At 44.6% G+C, this 21805-nt stretch overlaps 1 long non-coding RNA gene across 1 annotated transcript; it reads right to left on the reverse strand.

Annotated features, from left to right (window-relative positions):
* Nucleotides 1-8888: 8888 nt before the first annotated feature.
* Nucleotides 8889-20015, reverse strand: LOC118791441. The gene is made up of 5 exons (XR_005005542.1): nucleotides 19782-20015; nucleotides 10943-11055; nucleotides 10285-10362; nucleotides 9413-9469; nucleotides 8889-9065 (listed from the first exon to the last, which is right to left on the reverse strand). It is a non-coding gene; the product is annotated as an uncharacterized LOC118791441 (long non-coding RNA).
* Nucleotides 20016-21805: the final 1790 nt, after the last annotated feature.

Raw genomic sequence — 21805 nt, forward strand, 5'->3', positions numbered from 1 at the left:
CACCTTGACAGTTGAACTTTGGGCCCCCCATGGTTGTGGTTATTCTGATTGGACGTGAGGACATGACTGCTTCTGAATGACACGCTGCAAAGAGATGCAGGGATTTTAAAACATGGCACTATTTATGGCAAGATGTCGTTCTCATTACAGCCCCTCTGACAGTGAAGAGACAATAAGGTTTCATCGGCTCCACAATGGGTGGGATTACCAATTACAGACACATATGAATCAATCAAAATACTGCAATTTCTACAAATCAAGCAGCCCATGATAGGTTCATGAAGCCTGAACCTTGTACCCACATTGTACAATTTTTAAGTTTTCTCTCTAATGCTATCTGCCCGGTGCCGGCCCGAAGCAGATGGGCTCCCCCTCTGAGCTGGGTTCTGCTCAAGGTTTTTTCCTGTTAATTAGGGAATTTTTCCTTGCCACTGTTGCCTTAGGCTTGCTCTCAAGGGGTCTCAGGCCTGGGATCAATGTAAAGCTGCTTTGTGACAACTTGTGTTGTAAACAGCGCTATACAAATAAAATTGAACTGAATTGAATTGAATTGAATTGAATTGAATTGAATTGAACCTCTTGTCCCAATCTTCTGATACATTTAAATTTTTGGATACCACCAAATAACACCTTCATGTTACATGGATGCCCATGGGATTGGAATCATGTGATGTACTGGTTGGCACAGAGGGTAACCAACCAGTGCATATTCAGTTTGAATCCCAGAAGGCTGAATGTTGTTCTGTTCTTCGAACCATGGTCTTTACTTCATTTAAATCCTGACGCACATACGGTTAAATTGGGCTAAAATGTTCTAAGTCACCCTGCTAAGCAAACACATTGTGTAATTTATAAGAATGTTCGAGTCTTGACAAAAACATATGCTAATAAATTGTAATCCACATATGATGTTTTTTAAAAAGTTCTCAGACGACAAATTACCCATGCAAATGACAGCAACAATTTTCAGCTGACATGAAGTTCCACTTATGATCTTAACGAGCGGTTAATGCTTCTTGGTGTCAAGTTTGAAGTTTGCTCACTGTCAAATGTTTTAAAATGTCTACAGCAGAAAGCCTGCTAATTCGCTTCTAAAAGCTCGGGATGAGTTTGTAATTACAGCAAGTCGAAGAAGTCGGTCCCTTTTTTCCAAATCAACCCTCACGTTAAAACGCTAACGCCAGGAGTCCTCTTATCTTTGCGTGTGAATCATCGTCGCTTTTGGGGGCTGATATCGGAAGAAAGGAATCGTGCGCTACAGCATCTCTCAGCTGTAACGAAGCGCGCAGCGGCGATGGAGCAGCCAGGAAAATCAGCTTCATTAGCAAGCCTTTATACCGAGGAGAACTTTTTATACGGGTGGTCTAATTTCGTCTTGGAAAAATCAAACCGTTTTCCCTGCGTTCTTTTTTCGGCACAACACAGCTGTGGTTTAAACAACACATCGCGCACGCAAAGCGTACCGTACAAACATTCTCTCCGGTCCATTTACAAGGTAATGACTGCCAAGGAAGTTAATACATAGCGAACACGGGACGATTACCATTTATGTATGCAAGAAGCAGCTTCCCCAAGAAGTAAGAGTGTATTTTATTTTTTAAAAATAAGTTTTTAAATACGCAGGGAGGCTGAAACAGTCAGACAATATTTACTAAGGAAAGTCATTCACCCCTCACCGGAGGTTTGAAGTGGCAAAAAGTAAGCAGCTCTTATTAGCTAATATGCAAAATTTGCGCAGATCTTAATACACACCGAACAATTCAGTTAGCTGATGCGATGCATCTTAAAACATCCATCTTACCCTGTTTTACTGCGGTACCTTGTCCCCTCATTACCATCTTCCTTCGCCTAATTAATAATCGTTACAGGTGTGACTGGGGCCGTTTTATAACTGCTGACTGAGAGTCTAAAGTCTGGAAATGGGAGTCCCTCACTAATTAACTCACCCCTCTCATCAGATTCCAGCCAGTTAATGATAAATTAAGTTTGAAAGTCTGAAAAAAAAAGTATTGAGGAGATGCTAATTTTGAACAATCAGTACTGACTTGCCAATGGGGTACGCTGTCCATATCACCTCATTTTGGGTTATTATTGAAGTTATTTTTCCAATTCACGGCATGATTACGTGTTTGAATCGGTTAGCTAAGAACATGGGACATATGACACCTTGTGGTCAGATCGAGGTAATGTCACATCTATCTTGATCACTTTTAAAGTCCAGCGATTGCTCATAGTTGCAGCTCGAATTAATACGTTTGCAAGAGAGTCTCGGAGCTTTAGAGGCACAGTGTACTACAGGGCCACTTTGTCTCGAGTCCCGAGCACAGCGTGTGTTTAAAACTGTTGACATTTTCATTCAGTCTCTTAGATAAGTGTCAGCTGTTATCTTTAGGGGGCAGCGAAATTCCGGAAGCGCCAGAACTGCCAACGCAACATTCATTTGTCCGTCATATGAAAAAAAAAAACATCAGCGAGAAACATAAGCTCTGAGAAGAAGAGTTCTTATCGTTGCAGATTTGTTGTAAAAGCAGTTTCACGAACACAATAAAAGGGTGCCCAGAGGCCCTGCTTACAGCCACCTAGATACACCTATGTATCAGTTGATATGATATCGTAGAGCTGGAACGTAAAGTATGAATACAGACAGTACAGTCATTTTCCTTACTTGTTTTTGTTGTAAGTGGTACAATTTACATGTGGTGTTGGGTTTTCTCGGTTGAATGATCTCTCTGGTAATCTCAGCAGAATCTTTCTGTTATTTGGTGGTGTAACACGTCCTGATCTGACAGCATGGAACTGCAGGGGCAAGGGCCTGCAAGGGGTTTGCATTCTGCTGAGAGACCAGAAGTTATGGCGAGGCCGGACAGCATGCTATTTTCATGTGCACCACTGTGTCCTCTGTTGTATTAAACCCCACTCCCACGAGAGCAAAGAACCTGCCAAGAAGCCGGCCTCCCCGTGAGAACACGCACATAAAAGTAAACACATACAGTAAGAGCATATGAACACACATAACTGCATAAACAGAATAAGCCGAATAGAAAAAATAAGGGGTTTATTTACAGAAAGCAGAATATTTTGTTGTTGGTGGTCCTTGTGCGTGTGAGAAAGAGACACATAAAGAGTGTGTTTCTGGGCCATTAGGCAGCTTTTGATCCCTGAGACAAACTGACGACAAGGATGGACTATTTCATGGCAGCTTGCTGTCCAAGTTGTTAACTCGTACAGCAGCTTTAGAACTGCTAGACAATTTCACAGAAGTGCACAGGTTTGAGTGTGGCTCTCCAAAGATGCTGACATCTGCATACCTGAAGAATGTTCTGCTGGTGCTTGAGAGAAAGGATATAAAAATGAGTCTACTCATTCTGTTCTTCATCAGTTCAATTACATTCTTTGCAGTTCCATAGAGAAAATACTGGAGCATTCTACCCAGCTATAGACCAAAGTGTTCACCTGGTATACCTGAGACATTACAGTGCAGTGCATAATCCAATGATCCAATCCAATCTGAAAGCTGTTATAGCTGTGATATAGTATTTCATGACACCTGTATATGACAACCATTGTATGTGTTCACATCATATGTGTGTTAACAAGGAAACTCTTAAAGAATAATATTGTAAAATAATGAATCTCCACCTGGAGGTCAATCATTAAACAGAAACTTTTTTTTTTTCAGCAATGTCCTCAATAAACTCTGTACGCCTGCTGACCTTGAGTTTAATTTTTGCTGGGGATATTTAATAAAACAGCAAAACAATGACCTTTCCTTTCTCAAATTACTCTTGTATTGGCGCCGTGGACAGCTAGGAGCAAAAAACACCTACTCTAAACAGGGAGATGAAAAGCTAAAAACACCTGGCTCTGCATCAAACCTGCCCCAATGCTGACAAAAGTCATTTTTAAAACCTTAAATTCTTGCCAGCTGTGCTGCCACCAATTTAGGAGTTAAAAAATACAGAAACAACTCTCCAAGAGTGTATGCTGAACAACACAAAAACTTCAGCCACCCAAACTTTACTCACTGTAAGCAAAAAATATGACAAAGCATCAAACTTGTCGGTTTAACAAGAAGATCATAGCCAGTGACTCCCACAGCTTGTTGTGTACAAAAATAGTGTTTTGAAGCGAAACTGTCACTATCCCCATCCTTCACTGTCGAAACCCCCCACTAGTGGCGTTTTAGAACACAGGACCGATGGAGCAAAACGTTTTCTCTTCACAGCGTGGACCCCTGCCCAGAGTGATTCCCGTAGAGTGAATCAGGCTAATGGGTGAGGTAATGAACAGCCCGGGGGTTTACTCGCAAGCATGGATTCCACCGAGGTGATAACCTAGCTCACTTGCTTTGCGTCACACCCTGCCTTGAGACGACCGTGCGATTAACTGACATAAATATGCACATATAGGCCCTGACTCCATGAAGGAAAGAAGTTTGTTATCCATTTGTTACCTACTTTATTTAAACCTTGAATTTTAACACCCCATGGGCAGGGCAATTAGGGCAGTTTAGCATAGTGGTGAGGAGCAGGGCTTGTAGCTGAAAGGTTACTGGTTCAGCTTCCTGCTTGGGCACTGCTAGTGTACCCTTGGGCAAGGTACTTCACCCTGAATTGCCGCAGTAAATATCCAGCTGTATAAATGACTAACATGTAAAAATTGTAACCTATGTAAGCCCCTTTGCATATGAGCAGCTGCTAAAAGACAATAATATAATGTAACCTGATATTGATTGTTCAATTGTTGGGCATGTTTCATCTGTCGAGAGGATGGTTGTTTCCAGATGTGCTGTCAGGCTGGACACAAAGCCCATGAGTGACATTAGGTGACCAGCTGTAATACCTTACTATTAGGATAGCATCTTCTTTGTGTATGTTTAATTGGGCCAGGTCATTAGTATGTTCCCCTTTGTACCTGTCATTGTGAGTTTGATGTTCTCACAAGACATCATCGTGGACCTTCGTATGAACAGGTGGAACATTGCTGTGTGGATTCAAATGGCTAATGCATAATCCTGCACAGTCTGACATGCAGTCAGACATCCCTCTCTTTTAGCCTTTTCCTGGGAGTGACACAGAACGCGATTTTGTGGTTTTGAAGATTCTTTTTTGACCGAACACCAGAAAAGCAGACCCAAACCACCAAAATGTGGTCCCACAACCCCTACGGAGCTTTAGATCCAAACCCTTATCCGCTCATCTTCCCTATCCTTAAGACATGGATGTGTCCTGTGTCTCACAATTGGTTAATTGGCAGATGTATAGGCGGAGTTTGCACACAGACCTCCGACCCTTCTTCAGCAAGCACTGCATCAAACGTCAGTGCAGCAGGTCCTGGAACATGGCCAAAATCCCACTTAAACCTCGATTAAAGCTCCTAATTCCCCCCAGCTGCGTGCTGACAGCCCCTCCGCTGCTGTTTGCTGCGGTAATAAAGTACCCAGCATGCCAGATGAGCCATGAAATTTCTTTGTTTGAACAGCAAGACACACACAGCAGACAGGAGGCCCTGCGGAGAAAAGGATCATTATCTTTCCCCATTTAAGGGAAAATCTTCCTGGGCATGAGGGCACCTCTGCTGCCTCACCCCGTCTCGCCAAATCTGTCTTTCCGAAATCAAGCTCACAATACCGTGCCGTTCCGATCTGTGATTTTGCACATACAGAAGAATAACACAGTCAGCTGGTGTGCACCGTGTCCGCTGGGAGCAAAGTGTGGCGGAGATGACGGGACACGTGGGAAGCAGGGCAAGGCCGAAAGAACGCAGGGCCACCGCAGGGTTCAAGGAAGGGAGAGCAAAGGGTTAACGATCATGATAAAAATCCCAGGGGGCGAAACAGGGTTGTGACTTCTGGAAAACAAAATGACTCATGAATAATCCCCCCCCCCCGCCCTCACCGCTGTGTGTATTTGACCCGTGAATCATTTTGTTGACCCATCAGGTTTTCGCTTGTCTGGGCATTAAACATTTACAGAACATTGCGTGAGCAGAAATGGATGACATTTGCCTGTTTTGGTCTACAGGAATGTTTCATCATTGATAATGGTGGAATTTCACAATGGTTATAAACCTTACACAAAATACAGAATTCCCAGAACAATTTCCTTGCATAGAACCTTTGCAATTAACCCTTGCAGTTATCTTTTTCCCTGCTGGACCCAGATCCTAACCATTTCTTTGACCAATGAGAGAGGCTGTTGATGTGGATGGTTCTAGGTGCAATTACTACACATCCCAGAGTAAGCCTCAGGACACATTTGCCATTTTCCTTTATTGAACATCTTTCCATTAGCAAACCACAGTAGGTTTTTTTTTTTTTTTTTGAATGCAGGCAAAGTCCAAAAAAAAAAAAACAAACCACACATAACTGAATGTTTTATATTGCATTAAAAACAAAGGTGTTTTTCCACATTGCAATAATAGAGCAAAGTATCACACTCATGTCTTGTTAAAAATACAGAAGAAGCGCTGTCCAGCATACCATTATACAGTACACAAATGCAACAGATACACATTTGTACTCTGAGATGTGTGCTCAGATGTGTTGAGTTCAGGGACACCTTCCCATGTTAATGGAGGAAATAGATTTGACACAGAGGGTGCTCTGTGTCAAATCTCTGGCCAGTATGAAATAGAGTTAGACCCCTCAAGAAAAGATGGAAGATCTTTTATATGATTCTGGCTCAGAGCTGAGAACAGTGTTTCACAAACAACAAGAAAGGACAATTTGAATATTTATTTTGGCTCTGTTGACTTGTGTGAGTTCAATTCAAAAGGAATGTGACCCATGAGAGAAAAATTATTTCACAGGGCTGTATATTGTCCAGTGAAAATGATCAATCTTACACATTACATCATTATTACAGTGGACTGCAGTATTATTTTGACTGATGGTCATTTTCAGCCAGTTTAGAAAGTGCAAAAAAAGTTCAACACCATGTAGGAGATGGAGGTGGGTAGCAATCACTGAGTTCATTCAGGACTGAAATCATGAAATTAACTGATGGATGCAAATATCAATCCCATCTGACTCTGTGAAGGCCTTTTTCATTTGAACAATCTAGGATAGCGGCATGTGAACTCTAACGGAGAAATGCAATGCCAATGACTCATGGAAATCAGTGGTGTTCCTGTAAAAACAGAAAAACAGCCACTGTTTCCTGAACAGAACAGGGTACTGACAGAATAAAGTCCCCAAACTCTATTATTTTGTCTGGTTTAGCAGCTATATTTGACAGTGTTGCTAGCTTTGATTTGTTAATTTCCTGTGCCTCCTGTTGCCCTCTGATAGTGAATCAACATCCTCTGACTTCTCGATTCTGGACATAATCTGCAAATATCTCAAACCGTAATACAAAATTACGTCAGGAGCGCATCACATTTCTAACGATAAGATGCAACTGCACATGCCAGTGGAGCACTCAGTGGGAAAGAGTGTCAGTGTTAACATCGAAAAGCAAACTAATAAGCCCACAATCTCACTATCCACCTGCTGAAAAATACCACAGTGAAACAATGACTGTTTTTCTCTCTAAGGATTTCCATGTGTTGAAATGGAGGGTTAACAGAGTGTATTCTAAGGTAAATTAGTGATAGGAATGCATGTGAAAAAGTGACTTTGAGGTTCAGGGAAAACTGTGGTGACCTGCTTGTCACAGAAGGAGAGATACACATGTGTCCTTATGGGGGAGCAGGGAGACATACACTCTACATCATTGCTTTATTCCTAATGCACATTCAGTTGGCATGTACAGCAGATAGACATTGCAATGCTGTCCCTTGGAGTGGACTTGGCTTGAAAAAGTGAGACTGTTTATCTGTGTGTGTGTGTGTGCGTGTGTGTGTGTTTGTGAGAGAGATAGAGAGAGAGAAGGATGGAGAGGAGGGGTTAAGTCACCATATGTCTTCTATTGGTCCAAAATGCTGTTCATGTGACCTTGGGAGGAAAAAAAGTGTGTGCATATGCCTGTGTGTGTGCGTGTGCACGTGTGAGTGCGTGTGCACGTGTGAGTGTGCGCGCGCGCGTGTGTGTGTGTGTGTGTGTGTGTGTGTGTGTGTGTGTGTGTGCGCGTGTGTGCATGTGTGAGTGTGTGTTTATCTGTGTGTGCGTGTGTGTGTGTGTGTGCGTGTGCGTGTGTGTGTATTTGTGAGAGAGATAGAGAGAGAGAAGGATGGGGAGGAGGGGTTAAGTCACCATATGTCTTCTATTGGTCCAAAATGCTGTTCATGTGACCTTGGGAGGAAAAAGGTGTGTGCATATGCCTGTGTGTGTGCGTGTGCACGTGTGAGTGCGTGTGCACATGTGAGTGTGTGTGTGTGTGTGTGTATGTGTGCGTGTGTGAATGTCTGTGCATGTGTGTGTGCGCCTGTGTGAGTGTGCGTGCGCCTGTGTGTGTGCGTGCGCATATGCCCGTGTGTGTGTGTGTGTGTGCATGTGTGTCTACTCAGGAAACAGAGAAAGAACAGAGAGATATGCAGATGGTAGGGGGCAAAGTAGGCCTTCAGGCGTCTTCTATTGGTCCCAATAGCTGTCCATCTGAATGGACTCAGAGGAAAAAATGTGTGTGTGTGTGTGTGTGTGCGTGTGCATGTGTGAGTGTGTGTGCGTGTGTGAATGTCTGTGCATGTGTGTGTGCGCCTGTGTGAGTGTGCGTGCGCCTGTGTGTGTGCGTGCGCATATGCCCATGTGTGTGTGTGTGTGTGTGTGTGTGCATGTGTGAGTGCGTGCGCATGTGTGTCTACTCAGGAAACAGAGAAAGAACAGAGAGATACGCAGACGGTAGGGGGCAAAGTAGGCCTTCAGGCGTCTTCTATTGGTCCCAATAGTTGTCCATCTGAATGGACTCAGAGGAAAAAATGTGTGTGTGTATGTGTGTGTGTGTGTGTGTGTGTGTGTGTGTGTGTGTGTGTGTGTGTGTGTGTGTGTGAGTGTGTGTTTTCTTGCTACTCCGAAAGCTCGTGAACCTTGTTGACCTGGTGAACCCAGATGGCTGATCGGTTCCTTCCCTGTATCATTTCAGCTCCTCTGACGAAGACGAGGGTGTGTCCGATCCCTCTGGGGCTTCCTGGAAACATGCGAAATCACCAGGCAGCAGAGTTAGATGCAAACACGGAAACCACGGCAACAGCATTACAGCATCACTGTATCATTACTTAGCATCATTGCTACTACTGATTGTAATTTCATCTGCCTCTATTTTTTTAACCTGCTTTTTTTCATGCTGAAATCCTTCACGAAAATATGAAACAGTGATAAGAGTTTTGTATTGAGAAGAAATTGCAGACAGTAAGTGAGTGTGACACTCCCAGGTTATCTGTGAGTCATCTGCAAGTCTCTGTCTCCTGAGTCACAGATCCTGGGAGGCCACAGAAAGACCTGGAACCATTTGGCACAGTGCATTACAGTGCTCACCTTCAGCTTCTCCAGGTCCGACCTTCCCGGCAGAGACTTCTGGGGAGTGTGAAAGGCCTAGCAGAGAGACAAGGGTTAACTCGATAAAGCTGAGCGTGATTTCGGGTAACTCACACCCCAAATTACCTTTTTGAAAATGTGATATCAGTCCATTTACAGAAAAATATATAATTACAACAAACAGGTATGCCAAACTATAACGTGCACGTATTACCACTATAGCACATACCATGTACACGTACATAGTACTGTTTTGTTAGAGAGTGCCTTATATTCAAAACACTGAAAAAGAATAAGCAGTGGAAATTGACAGAAAACAACCTAGTCAGCAAGAGTGATAGGGTCCAAAAACAATGCTGACAACAAGAGGCTGAGCTGTTACCACCACAAACATGTAACAGTACTATTAGTTATGAACAGCTGACACTGAAACAAGCATCCACAGGTTCCATGAGGAAGAATTCTACAAAACAGAGAATATCCCACTTGAGAAGAAAACTACAGTATTTCTGCTATGCATTGTTTGAATGTCCTCCACACATATCAGCTGTTTGAGTAGTAAATGCACTTAAAAATACATAAATGAGTGTTATTCAATTATAGTCATATTTGAAATTCTGTCCATAAATTCTATTGGTTTTTACAATCCATGTTGTTTTACTATGTATTCTAAAATGTATGTTCATAAAATCACATATATGAAAGCAGCAAAATAATATACAAGATTTGCAGTTACAAATCAGTTATATTACAACTTTGCTTCCAGCAGATATCAACCAACTAAAAGAGAAGTGCAATATGGGGCATAATTAAAGATGGACCAAGAAAGACAGGGGTGATAAAAGAGGTCTCTGCCACAAGTGAGCACTTACCTTTTTGGCTTGCTGGATCTCCTCTGTGGACTTGGACCTGCTTTTCACGATATGTTTCTGTGGAGAGGTTGAGGGGCACTGGGGAGGAAGCAGGAAGTGGCAGGCTCAACACGAGAGACAGAGACGCCATGAAGCACTCTGATCCTGTCTGAGTTCGTAAGACACACTCGTCGTCACATATGTTTGGCAACTGCATCAACCTCCCAACAGGAATTTTGAATTTCAATCTTAAGTCATCCAAATAAGAGGGGACATTCCATGTTATCATTATCTTCTGTAAATTAGACTGTGGATTTAGTCTGCATTTCTGTGTCCAGAATATAGAATATAGATTCTGTGTTGTGAAGAAGGTTATTGCACCACCCAAATCTACCTGTTCATATGAGTAATTCTCCCTAGCTTCAACCATCTTTTAGCGCTCTAACTTCCAGTTGCCTAAATCTGTAAATAGTGTTTAACTACTGTGCGTGTGACATTTTAAATATGTGTAATATGTAATGAAGTGTACAGTGTATTGTCCACCTCTAACCACTATTGTGTAACATATTGTAATGTGTATCTTCCAAGTTTTTTGGAAACAAATTTCTGTGTAAACAGACAGTAAAGTATTGTCTAATCTGAGTCTGTCTGAAAACACTGCTTCTGTACTGATACTCACTTCATTTACCTTTGGGTCCATGGCAGTACTCTTTGATAAAGGTTTCCTCTAACACTGCGAGTTGGGACGTGTTGTCAGTTGCTATGGCACTTGAGTTGATTTTTGTTGTTCCCCTGTGGAGACAGATCATTTGTTTGTTATGACCCCCATAGCCGTCCACCTATAATGGATTTTGAAGGGTGACTGTTGTGCAGTTTCAATCAACTGACACTAGATGGTGCCCACCCCTTAGATGAGCCTGTCAGCAGCTTAACCCAGACTTATGTTCAGCCTGTAGTGTTTACTCTTTCTTTCTTTTCTTTCTTTTCTGCATTCCAAATCAGGTAATAACTGCTAAACTGGAACCATTGATTGTATGATTATGAAACAGTGGTTTCTCAGATGTCAGATTATGTTTTAGATACACATGGCACTGTGTTGAGTTGGAAGCCCAGAGATGTACTGGACAACTGGTGGGCGTGGATCATTTATTACTGAAATTTTTATTAATATTAATTCTTATACAGTGCTGGTAATGTTCCAGATTATTCTGGATAGGAAACAGTTGAATGGAAGGAAAGCTTGAGAAAATCCTCAAACACGGTGAGGATATATATAAATAAATATAATATAAAAATCTATTATATAATATTATTATATTTATATGGAAATGTATCTATTATAAAAATGGATAAACAGACTGTGGGGGGGCTGGTATTTCATCCTTTAAGGAAACATCCTTGCCTGAGCAAGTCTTACCCGTCAGCATGAAAAAGTGTCTCACCAGGGACACGTTATTCTCATGCCATCTCTTCTGGGAAAAACAGTCAGTCAATCAAAAGCATGAAATCAGTTCCAAGCACACAGGAGATATTATTGATGCGTTCAGTCCAACAGGAAAGGGTGTACTATGCTTGATTACAAAGTATTCTTATATGTATGAATGCTGACTATACTGTATGTAAGTGAATGATCTGGTATAATGTACAATGCAGTATTCAATATTTGTGATGACATTGCAAACATATATAAACACATATACACACATATACACTCTCTGTCTCTGTCTATATCAGCCGTTAGGCAGTGTTTCAGAAAGCAGGAAACGGGGGTCAGCAAGAGGCTGGGCTTGAGCCAGAAAGAGTTCAACTCGATCGGCCTCGCTCCTCTCTCGAATCGACCGCCTCCAATCAGCCGAATACAGATCGGAGGTCCCCTCCCTGCACTTTCCCCACATAGAGAGGGCACCCACAGGCAGCCCATTCACTCGCACTGTCACCTCAGAGACAATGCCACAGCTAACAGATGCTTTGTCTGTTTGTCAAGGACGGAGAGTCCCATTTGTGCTGATCCAGGGTCTGGCTCTGGCTGTCTGTGGGGCTATTACCCTATCAGCCCAACAGCTGCTTCACTGACAGGGTTAGAGCTGCTAGGTAGAGTAGGATGGCACCCCCTTCCATCTATTGGTTTCATCCGTCAGGATGCAATTGTCTGGAACGTCCCTGCTGTCAAGGTCTGTTGATTTGTCGCAGGTTTTGTGAAAAAAGATCAATCAATGGAATCAAATCAAAGTGTTAGACTCCTCTTTGTATACGTACATTCACACTATACACACACACACACACACACACACACAAAACACACGCTCAAAATGCGGACGCAAACAAGCTTGTTTGCTGAGGGAAAAAATTAATTGTCTGTCACCCAATAGGGTCATAGAACAGAGGAAGGAACCCAGATACTGTTTCCAAGAGGGAGGTCCAATGGAACAGCAGTGCACAAAAATAATTTTCTGCATAAAGGCAGACCCTGTGTAGCCAGGCCAAGCCAGACTTCCTTCTGCAGATACTAATATTTGACATCAGCGTCTCCAGGGGAGGACTGGAGGACTGCTTTTCTCCCCCTGCCTGCCCATCTATGATGCCCCAAGGTGTAGAAGAATGAGGTGGCTGAGGGAACGGAGGCAGCAAGGGGGAGGGGCTGTGGAAGGACCCGACAGGAGGGGGGCGATGGGCGCCTGGGGCCACAGTTTCCTGCGTGCTGTGAGACGCGGCATGATCCCGCGCTGGTGCCTCAGAAATAATGAATGAGAGGGCCGTGAAAGAGGCGTCGCCATTGGAGCTCGACAACCGGGAGCTCGAACATCCCACCCCCTGCAGAGACCAGAGGCAGTGGCAGGAAGCGGGGGGGGGGACCTGCTACTGTTGCTGCTGCAGGCTGCGTCTCCTCTAAAGTGCAGGTCAGAGTGGGTCACCCTGCTGTCACGCAAGCAGAAAGCCATGGGGAAAAGCACCCCGCCTTTTACAGACACAGCGCCCAAAACACAGGACATCTACTCAGTTACATAGGAAAAAAATGTAACGTCTATAAAATCCACTGGACAAAATTGTCTCAGTTCAATTATCAATATAATATTCACAATGCAGAGCAGAAATGAGAAATGGATTATGGGAGATAAATTACAGATTGAACCAGCAACATAAACAGAACCCCCCCAGTGTCATCAAATCAGTTATATTCTGAATCCATACACAGAAAATAATGCATTGGCACTTTCAGGAAAAGATATGCGAGTTTGTGTGTGGGTATGTGGGTATGAGACATGTACAAGGGTTTTGATTTAGGTGTCTCTCAGTTTGCCTGCACCCTGAATTAGACACTGTAGCAGTGATGCAGCCCCCTCTCCCAAGTAGTCACACAAAGTTTTCACCCTGACAACACAGTATTTGGGACACTGGGAACAAAACACTAACGTGGTACTCCAACAGAACCCAAACACTTGACCCAAAGTACAGCCCTCTCCAATTTCAACACTGAGATCAAAACACTGAACAAAGCGCTGAACTCAACGCTACATAAATACAGTACTCACTGAACAACACTGAACTAAATTAAGTGAAATAAACATTGAATTCAGTCTTCAGAAAGCAAGTAAAGTTGGTGTTAGACATATCTTTCACTTAAAGTAGACTCAGTTCTGAGGTAGAATTGCAGGAACCTTAAAAATTTGGACAAGGGCTTGGGGTAAAATAAAATCTTCAAAAAGGGAATTGCTGCCATGTAGTAATGAGTGTGTTTAACAATGATATTCATTACAGATGTGAGATTGTGTGCTTTCCCCCTACCCAGCACTCTCTCCAATGACTTTTCTTAACCTTAAGCCTGGTAACTTGATTAAAGCCCAGTGCTGTTGCATAATGGGCAAAGAAAGTCATATCTCATCACAGGCATTACTGTGAGAAGCAATCAGCCAGTAATTTCACCGCTAGTAACAGAGTGGGTGGATAAAAAGGTTAAAACTAAAACCAAAAGCATTTATAAGCTTTCTGTCCCTGTCCCTGTCCTTCTCCTTCTCCTTCTCCTTCCTTCTTACTGCTTTATCTCTTTATCTCTCTCTCTCTCTCTCTCTCTCTCTCTCTCTCTCTCTCTCTCTCTCTCTCTCTCTCTCTCTCTCTCTCTCTCTCTCTCTCTCTCTCTCTCTCTCTCTCTCTCTCTCTCTCTCTCTCTCTCTCTCTCTCTCTCTCTCTCTCTCTCTCTCTCTCTCTCTCTCTCTAAAGAGCATGGCCTCCCCACATTTGGATCATCTAGTCCCCCCAGTTGGGAGTTGTGGTCAATCAGTCAATTAACCAATTATCTACCAGGACATACATTCTCATGCACACAAAGCCTGACCAAGGTGAAACTGATTTTAAGAAGCTTACTGTGTGCAAGGTTTGGAAAATGGACAAAGCTGCAGGGCCCTTCAAACAATCACGCACGCATACATTCACTCTGAAAACAGAGAGGAATTCCTTTGTCCGTGTCTGTGAAGATCATCCTTTACAAAAAGATGAAAAGTTTTATTCTCAAATGCCTTAAGGCAGCGTTTCTTAAACCTCTCCTGGAGTACCACTTGTCCTGCATGTTTTAGATCTCTCCCTGCTCCAACACAGCTGATTCAAATGATCAACTCGTTACGAACTCCTGAAGCTGCCTAATAACAAACTGATCATTTGAATCAGCTGTGTTGGATGTCTTTTTGTAAAGGATGATCTTCATAGACATGGACAAAGGAATTCCTCTCTGTTTTCAGAGTGAATGTATGCATGCGTGATTGTTTGAAGGGCCCTGCAGCTTTGTCCGTTTTCCAAAGCGTTTGAGAAACGCTGCCTTAAGGTTTAGAGGAGTGTAGAAACTTGTGCATAGTGTGTCCAGAGAGGAGAGCCTTCACCAGACCTGATCAAACACAGAGAGACAAGCTGCGGGTGGATAAACCATCTATAATTTGCATCTAACAGACAGATCCATTTCCCTCAATCTAGACATAAAATATAGAGCCACATTCTCAATGGACACTTACAACTGCTCTTTCCTTCTTACTAGTCTGACTACACAGAGACATAGTTTTGCAGTCTCCTGCAAATGATGTGTCTGTTATTACAGTTGATAATTTCCTCAGGCTGTAGGGGCAGGCGGGCTATAGAGTCAGATCCAGTTCTTTGTGAAGGAATTTCACACTGTAAATGGTGAAGCCACTGATGACACAGACTAGCTGTGACTCATGCCTCCCCCTGTTCTGCCATCAGTCCAACCACTCCTGGTCCAGCTGAACTCTCATAGTTACACGCACACACACGCAAGGTTGTGCATGTTTGTGTGAGCATGCATGTGTGTGCGTGTGAGTGCACATGTGCAAATATACGCGTGAGGTTATGTTTGTGTGTGTGCGTGCATATGTGTGTGAATGCGTGTGTGTGTGTGTATAAGACACCCTGACAGGATGTCGTGCTTACCGTAGACCCAACCTTTCTAGCATTTATCTATTATTCATTCCCTCCACAGACACCCTGACTCACAGTACTCACAGCATTGTTTCATAACATAATCTGCAACCCCTGGACAGCTGTTTTTTTTTTTTTTTTACCAATGTAATTTTTTACCAATGTAAGTAGCATAAATGGTATCGTAGCAGTGTTCCCAGCTGGGATTCAAGCCTGTGACCCCTAGGTCCTGCATCCATCATTCAAAGCTACATCACGTTCTTCACCAATCACATTTATCTTGCGAAGCATTTTCAGTGGGAAGCAGTATGAATCAACTGATCAGAAGGATATACAGTGATTCAGTGGGGAATGATCTTCCCTGGGCAAAGCGACAGATAAATCACAGTGAAATGGAACCAAAGAGCCATGTGATCAGCTCTCTCTGTGATTCACACATTCCCTGGGCCGCATCCCTTTTCTGAAGTGAGTGGGTGGTGCCTCGTCTCGATGGGTCTTTTCCCTTCACCTCCCTGCTTCTCCCTTCCTGTGCACTAAGATCATGGCGGCAGTCTGCCCCGCCTGTGAGCGTGGAGCGTGGCGTCTGAGACAGAGCGGGGACATGTACCAGGAGCCAGCACAAGCAGATTGGTCAGTCGCCATGGCAACACGGATGCACCCAGGGGGTAGGGGAGGGTGGTAAAGTAGTCCCACCGAGTGGCTGCCCTCCCAATGCGACCTCTGGACTGAAATTAGGCCCCCCTCTGTAGCAGTGGCAAACCGAAACAAAAAGGGTATGGTGAGACACTTAACCACGCGCTGGAAATCCTGTCAGCATAAATCCAATGTAGCTTCTCCAGGTTCTCGCTTCACCGGGTCTGAGAGCACTGAGAGCTGGGAAACCCACTGGACTGGAGCCTGCCAGGGCCAGAGTATGCTCCCAAAGGAGTAGCCTAATCCCAAAGGAACAGCCTCGGCCCCTGGGCCTTCAACCATAACAGTCACGGAGGACATGTTCAACTTCAGTTCTGAAGGGACAGGTTTTTACTTTTTTTAAAATCTCAGTCATTCTGGAGTTTTGAAAACCCATCTTTTGTTTGAAAGACACACAGTGAACTGTGTTTAGGTGAGTGCCCCGGAGAGAGAACACGAATTCCCCCAGGGACTTCCCATCGATTCCTCCACATGACTGAGCCAACGGACAGCCAAGGTGACACTTTGGGGACTCGCTGCTGGGCCGTGCACCTCTGACAGAGAAAGGCGTCCTCACCAGGCTGGGACGTGCAGTGCGGGATCACTTCCGCCTGGCGAAACAAACACGGCCCCTCTGTAAGGGGCGAACTTGCCGCCCCACTCGTTCCCCTTGGCGTTAGACTGAGCGGAGGGAAAAGTAGCTTGTGAAAAGAAGGCTGATACTAGCTCTGCCGTGTGATAAAATCCTGGCTACGGCAACAGCTTCAGCTCCCGTTGTGTAATGCGTGGTTTCTCAAAGTGACACCAATGGATCAGTGTACCCAGAGTTGGCTTATCTGTGTATTTAACCTCATGGCTGAGAACAGAAGAGCAGATGTGTAATATAACTGATAATGACCCACAAATGCAAACTACAAGTGAAATTAGTTATATTGATTAATCAGCGTGTGCACACACACACACACACACTCACACACACACACACACACACACACACACACACACACACACACACACACACACAACCACTCATTTGAAAATACACTCAATATGGTTTTTCAAGACCCGAGACATGAGACTTCAGAAAAGAACAAATGGAAAAAAATTGTCTATTAAATATTAAATATTGCATGAAATGGGGAGGGGGGGGGGGGGGGGCTGTCGGACCCGGCCTCTCTTGCAGCTCATTTTAAACCTTCGTGATTTTGCCGCATGCTCGTGCGGCAGCATGCAGACCGTGCCACAACGTGGCAGGTGAGCTGGTTAGCAGAGACAGACGAGTCTCACTCCTCTCAGCGTGTGCCGTGTAGGAGCTATCAGGAGTCCATCACTCCCCATTTAAATGCTAATTCCCTCTCCTCTCAGCAGCAGTGATTTTCTTCTCTTTTCTTTTCTTTTCTTTTCTTGCACTTAGCGGCAGTGTTCATCCCCACACACATTACAAGGGCCCTTGCACAGCACCCCCCCCCAAACCACTACCACGCCCACCCCGCAATCATAGTCCATTAGGCGGTATTATCTGTGCCTCAGTAAATCTTACTCAAAAAAGTGCCTTCTTTATGAAGGGAATGCATGTGGAACAGAACTATGATTCGCTTGTCCACCCTGTCGCACACAACACGCAAAACCGATGAAAATGGCCCGAGGGTGGGGCCCCATGATGGGTTTAAAAGCAAACTATCATACCCCTCTCCCCAGCTCCTTGTGGGTGAACGGATGTCCAGTCACTGCCAAAAAGCTGGCAGCAGACCCCCGAAACACCTCCAGCCCATCTCTCTCTGTGGCCCACAGTGGCCTGTCTATGACCTGTCACACCTCGGTTATCAATTCAACACATTAGACCATTTTCAGGACTAAGTTGCTCCTAATTAATTAAGCTATCGATCTGATCCAAGGCAATTTATATGGTATGAGACCTGAAGTAATTATTCAGAATAGAAACAACAAATAAGAAAATAAATAACCACTTGGAGCATAAAACAGCCCACTAATTTAAAACCATTTAAACTATTTCCCAGAATGGAACTAGCAACATAAATCAAAATTATAGCAAGCTGTTGGCTATGAGTGTAACTAAAAACAGCAAAGAGCTGTTTTTCATGTCCCAGTTCAATAAGCAGGGTCAGATGTTGTTGTCAGATGTAAGTTGGATCTGCCCCAGCACAGTATAAAGAGGTGATTTATCGCACTACAGCGAAGTCATTAGGACATAATTAAAGAAAGCCTCACTCTTTAATTGAAAATAATTCCACAGCTAATCTGACCATGGCCCCAGCAAAATTGCTCCAATCATATTTACGCTGGCTCAGACAGTCAGACATTCTTATTTGGCAGTACCTGAAGGCAGCCACAAAGCTCTGAGGCATTTAATTTGTGTTCTTCATCAGTCTGTTTCAAAATTTCATTCTCCTCCTACATGACAGTTTACCTGACCCAAAAACACTGTGAATGCTGCAGGTGACCCTGTGTTACCTGTCTAGCGCCAACCTCTTTCCCACCACCCCTCCCTTCAAGATGGCGGTGATGTAGGGGTGTAGAAATCTGTCACCTCCATCAGAGGAAGATGTACTCTGTCCTCAGCAAGTCCTGCACACATCACACGTGATGCACATGTCATGTCCTGAAGAGGCAAATTTCTTCTTGTGGAAGAACCTCTGTCTGTAAGAGTCATGTGACTGAATATCTAACCTGTACAAATTAACAACGTTATTGCTTAGGATCAATAGGGTACTTGGGTGATCAGCAAGCTTTTATAACCTGTGGAATGCTATAATAATATCAATAGCAATTATACATTATAAATGCACCATAAAACAGTCAGCAATAAAAAAAAATCAGATTGGACTGAGGGTGTAGCTGGCAGCAATTGAGTATATATGTGTGAAAAAGAGAAAAAAAATGTGTGTACAGTTAGGGTTGGGGAGGTTTGCCGAATGTAACAATGGTGCATTCAAATTAGAAATGATTAACTCAGTAGCACTAATGTATTAAAAGCTCACATCAAATGCGCACACACACACACACACACACACACACAAAACATGCTTTTGGCCAAGGACATCTTTTACGCGATCACTTTTGTCAGCGTTACACCATGCAATCTTTTTGCCCTTCTCAGAAACAAGACACTATCCTTGCATGCATACCTCCTCACACACTCATTACACAAGTTTGTAATCACTGAATTACTACTCAGATGTGCTCTTCCATAGACCCCTCCCATGTCAGTCCAATGGAGAATATTTTTTGAAAACATATTTTCAGGTTGTGATTGACAAGACAAAAGTTTTTGAAAATTAGCACAGCAGTAGACTGCAGGTGACATCCTGACTTTATGAGAATCTAAGATAAGCAATACGAACAAATCCACATCACTATAACCTACCACCGTCATCACCATCACACCATTTTTTACACCAGTGCCTTACCTTGCCAATTTCTCGGAGCTCAGTACCGGAACACCTGACTGCTAAGCACCTGTGAGGTGATCGATGTCTGGGAAGGCTCTGTGTGTCAACCCCCTCTCACCGGAGCGTCGAATCCTGGCAGCTTCTCCCTGCTGTGTGACGCTGCAGTCGCGGAGACAAGTGGGCGACTCCCAGCAGAATGAATAAACAGCAGCGACCACCAGAGAGGAAGCGGCGTGCTCAACGCTGAGGAAATGAAGCCTTACCTTCCCCTCTCTCTCCCTCCCTCCCTCTCCCTCTCCTCGCTCCCTCCCTCTCCCTCCCTCTCCGCACTGGGGTAGTGCTCTGCATTCCACAGACACAGTACAGCCCTCCCGAGCTCCTCACTGCCCATTCATAATTCCACAGACATGCCAAACCGCGTCCCCTCCACCCCGCCCCAGCCCCAACCTGCACCCAGCCAGCCCGCCCAACGACATCAAATGCACACCACCTGACCAATCACAGCCCTCCCATTTTCTGATTTATAGATGAATGTGAATGCATCTGCCTGTGTCTTTGAGTCTGTGTGTGTGTGCCTTTGTCCAGGAGTGTGCGTGTACTATATGGGTGTGTTTGTTTGAATGAGAGAGACATATAGGTGTAGAAAGAAAGGATGACAGATAACAGCAGCCCTTAATCAAGCTAACCTCAATCCCTGCCCCCCACTATCCTGCCTCTCTGTGGGGCAGCTAATGGCGCTTGATGGCATTAAAATTTAACATGGTGTGTAATGTACCACAACGGTAACTACAGATGAGTGGGACCTCGAGTGACAGCTGCACTGGGTCAGCAACACAGCTCCAGCGCAGAACAGAGACCTGAAGCCCTGGCCATCCATGTTCAGCCCACCTGAAGAGAGGAGGAGCGGCAGGATGCAAACCAAATGCTCTCGCCGTGATTCACGGTGTGACTCAGAGGAAGCCCCCCCGACAGCACCCACCCCTGCTCCACACTCATGCTGTGAGGATATGGGGGTGCAAGTGCCAGACAGTGCCAACCAGTGCCAGCACCCAGGGACTGGTTTCATGCTGTACCTCAGCCCACTTCCTCGATCCTCGCTGATCCTGGATCAGCGGGTAACAAGTGACAATGAGTGGTGTGATGAGAGGTGAGCAGTGGGGGGGTGAGTGGGCCAGTGCGGGGTTCAGCCTTGGCACTCGTTGTTCTCCTAAAATGTGTTCTAAAAGACCACTGAAAGGTCAGCAGGAGCACCAGGGGATCCTGGACTGTAGGAGTAAAGATGTGCAGCTGTGTGACACTCATGGATCAGAACAAAGTGTGACATCATCAACAGGTCTCGCAGTAAGGAGCCCTGGGTGCATCGGGCGTGCAGAGATGGGGACAGGTCAGTCAGGCCTGAATTTGGGACGATGACTTTGTGTGACTTGCGTGAAATGGTTAAGGTTGGCAACTTGCAACCCTGCTGCAATCAGATGTGAGTGAGGTACAGCTTTCCCAGACAGAAAAAAAAAATCTAGGCCAAAAGCTTACTTGTGAAGTGCTGCTACTGCAGTATTAAATCAATCTATCAGGCATTATACAGAGTTCACACCACCACTTCCCCATTCCCCCCAGCCATTGGTCGGGTTTATCACCGTGCAGCTGTGGTGAGCTGAAAGACAGTGCAGGCGTTGTGGTGGTGACTTTGCATTCTGATGACATCACAAACCCCAAGCCAGCCCTCACCCCAGCTGAGAGGTTATCTGTGGTCTCGCTAAACTGCGCAGCCGGCAGAAGTGGTGGCAGCGATTGCCATCTCTCACAAGCCCCTTTTTGTCACCGGGGGGGGGGGGGGGGGGTACCAGGCGAGAGACAGAGCTGGAGAGTTTGCCGGGCTGCCTGCTGGTTTATTGGGTCCTGACAGACTGAAGGGACACAACAGCTTGAGACTTGAGACAGAACACTGAACAAGGGAAAGAATATCACACCCGTTCAGAGCAAGCAAATCGCAAATCGGAATTAAGAAACCAAGTGCTTGTGAAACGTAGCCTAAGACAGAAGTG

The sequence above is a fragment of the Megalops cyprinoides genome, chromosome 16 (assembly GCF_013368585.1).
Source record: "Megalops cyprinoides isolate fMegCyp1 chromosome 16, fMegCyp1.pri, whole genome shotgun sequence".
Lineage (NCBI taxonomy): Eukaryota > Metazoa > Chordata > Actinopteri > Elopiformes > Megalopidae > Megalops > Megalops cyprinoides.